The sequence below is a fragment of the Pinus tabuliformis genome, chromosome 7 (assembly GCF_031772625.1).
Source record: "Pinus tabuliformis cultivar Carrire ecotype Pingquan chromosome 7, CPIR1, whole genome shotgun sequence".
Taxonomy (NCBI): domain Eukaryota; kingdom Viridiplantae; phylum Streptophyta; class Pinopsida; order Pinales; family Pinaceae; genus Pinus; species Pinus tabuliformis.
The window spans coordinates 1,025,588,679-1,025,591,178 of NC_142293.1; the positions used below are offsets into that span (position 1 = coordinate 1,025,588,679).

At 50.9% G+C, this 2,500-nt stretch overlaps 2 non-coding genes across 2 annotated transcripts in view; both read right to left on the reverse strand.

The window, feature by feature from the left end:
* LOC149251150 (25S ribosomal RNA) overlaps positions 1–75 on the reverse strand; it is a 3,409-nt gene extending 3,334 nt beyond the window's left edge. The window contains exon 1 of the ribosomal RNA XR_016267743.1: positions 1–75. This exon is cut by the window's left edge and continues 3,334 nt beyond it. This is a non-coding gene — a ribosomal RNA (25S ribosomal RNA).
* A 247-nt stretch (positions 76–322) lies between these two features.
* LOC149251151 (5.8S ribosomal RNA) lies at positions 323–476 on the reverse strand. Its single transcript, XR_016267554.1, has one exon. It is a non-coding gene; the product is annotated as a 5.8S ribosomal RNA (ribosomal RNA).
* Between the last annotated feature and the right edge of the window lie 2,024 nt (positions 477–2,500).

A 2,500-nucleotide genomic window follows, 5' to 3' on the forward strand; every position in this document is an offset into this window, starting at 1 on the left:
ATCCTTGTAAGTTTCTTTTCCTCCGCTTAATTATATGCTTAAACTCAGCGGGTGTTCTCGCCTGAGCTGGGGTTGCAAAGTTGGAGCTAAATCTTCCCTACCCCATGGGAGGACAAGAGAGAGCAAAGCAAGTTCGAGCGATGCCACACAAAGCCCGCATCGGCTAACGCTGACTGCCCATCCAAGGGGACAACATCACCGCTCGCTGACGCACACCACGAAAAATCGCTTCAGGTATTTTAGCCGACCGCACCGCACGGGGCACGGACGACCAGCTCCGCTGCTTCCTACCATATTGCAGGGAGCGTGTTTGAATGGGATGCGATGCCCAGACAGACGTGTCCTCGACCGAGGCCTCGGGCGCAAATTGCGTTCAAAAACTCAATGATTCACGGGATTCTCCAATTCACACTAAGTATCTCATTTCGCTACGTTCTTCATCGTAACAAGAGGCGAGATATCCATTGCCGAGAGTCGTTTCCACGTGTATTACAGAAACATCGGCCACGAAACTTAATAGGGGCACCCCCCAACAACAAATGTAAGGCCAAGGGGCAAAAGGAGGAAAAACGCAGGAGAGAAATAGAAACAAAGGTGTCTAACCCCCTCATAGGGGGAGGCTCAAACAGAGGAAAATCTCCCCCAGCCCCACGCCCTAGCAAAAAGGGGGGAAATGCGTGGAACAACGATCGAGAAGGACTAGGGTAGCCACCTCGGGAGCTCGCACTGCTTTTAGCCCTTCCCCGAAACCCACCCACAATGATTCCCCCTTTTCTCCGTAGAGTTAGGGACCGAAAGGAAGAAAAGGGTAGAAAACAAAGCACAAACAAGGCACAAGCCTTCGAAAGCCCTGTGCCTTCGGCAAAAGGGGGGAACTGAAGGGGACGATGATCAAGAAGGACTAGGGTGGCCACCCTGAGAGCTCGCACTGCATTTCGTCCTTCCGGAACACCAATCCACAACAATCCCAGCTTTTCTCTATAACGCTAGGGGCCACGAGGAAGAAGGGAAGAAAACAATAAGAGAGAAAGAGATATATCAACCGTGGCTACCGGCTCATAAGGGGAGGCTTCAAACAGAGAACAAGCTTCCCCAACCCCGTGCCTTCGCAAAAAGGGGGGAACTGCAGGGGACGGCGGTCGAGAAGGACTAGGGTGGCCACCCTGGGAACTCGCACTGCTTTTCGTCCTTCCCGAACACCAATCCAAAAAATTCCCACCTTTTCTCCGTAAAGCTAGGGGTCGAAAGGAAGAAGGGAAGAAAACAACATTAAATAAAGAGAGATATCAAATGCGTCCACCGGCTCATAGGGGGAGGCTCAAACAGAGAACAAGCTTCCCCACCCCCATGCCTTTACAAAAATGGGGGGAACTGCAGGGGACGGCGATCGAGAAGGACTAGGGTGGCCACCCTTGGAACTCGCACTACTTTTCGTCCTTCCTGAACACCAATCCACAACAATCCCGCCTTTTCTCTGTAAAGCCAAGGGGCCAAAAGCAAGAAGGGAAGAAAACAATAGGAAAGCAAGAGATATCAAATGTGGCTACCGGCTCACAAGGGGAGGTTCAAACAGAGAACAAGCTTCCCAAACCCAGTGCCCTCGGAAAAAGGGGGGAACTGCAGGGGACGGTGATCGAGAAGGACTAGGGTGGCCACCCTGGGAACTTGCACTACTTTTCGTCCCTCCTGAACACTAATCCACAACAATCCCACCTCTCCTCTGTAAAGCGAGGGGCAAAAGGAAGAAGGGAATAAAACAACACCAAAGAAACAAAGATCCCAAGAAAAGAGAGAAGCTCAACAGCACGCTGAGTAGATGTCCGCTAACCAAAAAGAAATCAAACAAGGCACCCAATCAAAAAAGCGTCCCACCTCTTCACACCCTCCCACATGCATTCAACACAACACCCTTTCTAGCTTTACAACATATAGCAAACAACTAAGAAAATAAATCACAACCTAAAACTGACCAATAGAAAAGACAAGGGCCACGATGAGACCAATGTCTGGAGCACGTCACTGAGAGGCACACAGCCCCCCAACCCAGTGGCACAAGGCTTCAAACGAAAAATAGACCGCCGCCAATAACACAAACCCACCTCGCTCTTGCACCCCTCCGTGTACAAAACACCCAACAGCCTTTCCAGCGAGAGAGTCAACGGGGGTCAAATAATCAAACTCCAAAGAGGAGTTGTCACGGGTTGACGCTCAACACTGGAGAAAGCCACGGGCCACAAATACATCGATGGTGCAAGACCACTAGAGAGAGGGACCTTCGCAAAGCACACACCACGAAACAAACAAATGATGCAAGTCCCACAAAAAACCCACAATCCACAGGGAGGAACAAAGACACGACCCGCTACTTCTTTTTCCCTAAGAAGGGGAGTGGGTCACGAGAGGACGAGGAATTCCCTCGACGGAAAAGGCACGAGATAAGATTGCCACCCTCATTCCTGACGGCGGGGAAAATTACGATCTCGATGAAGCTCAGACCAAG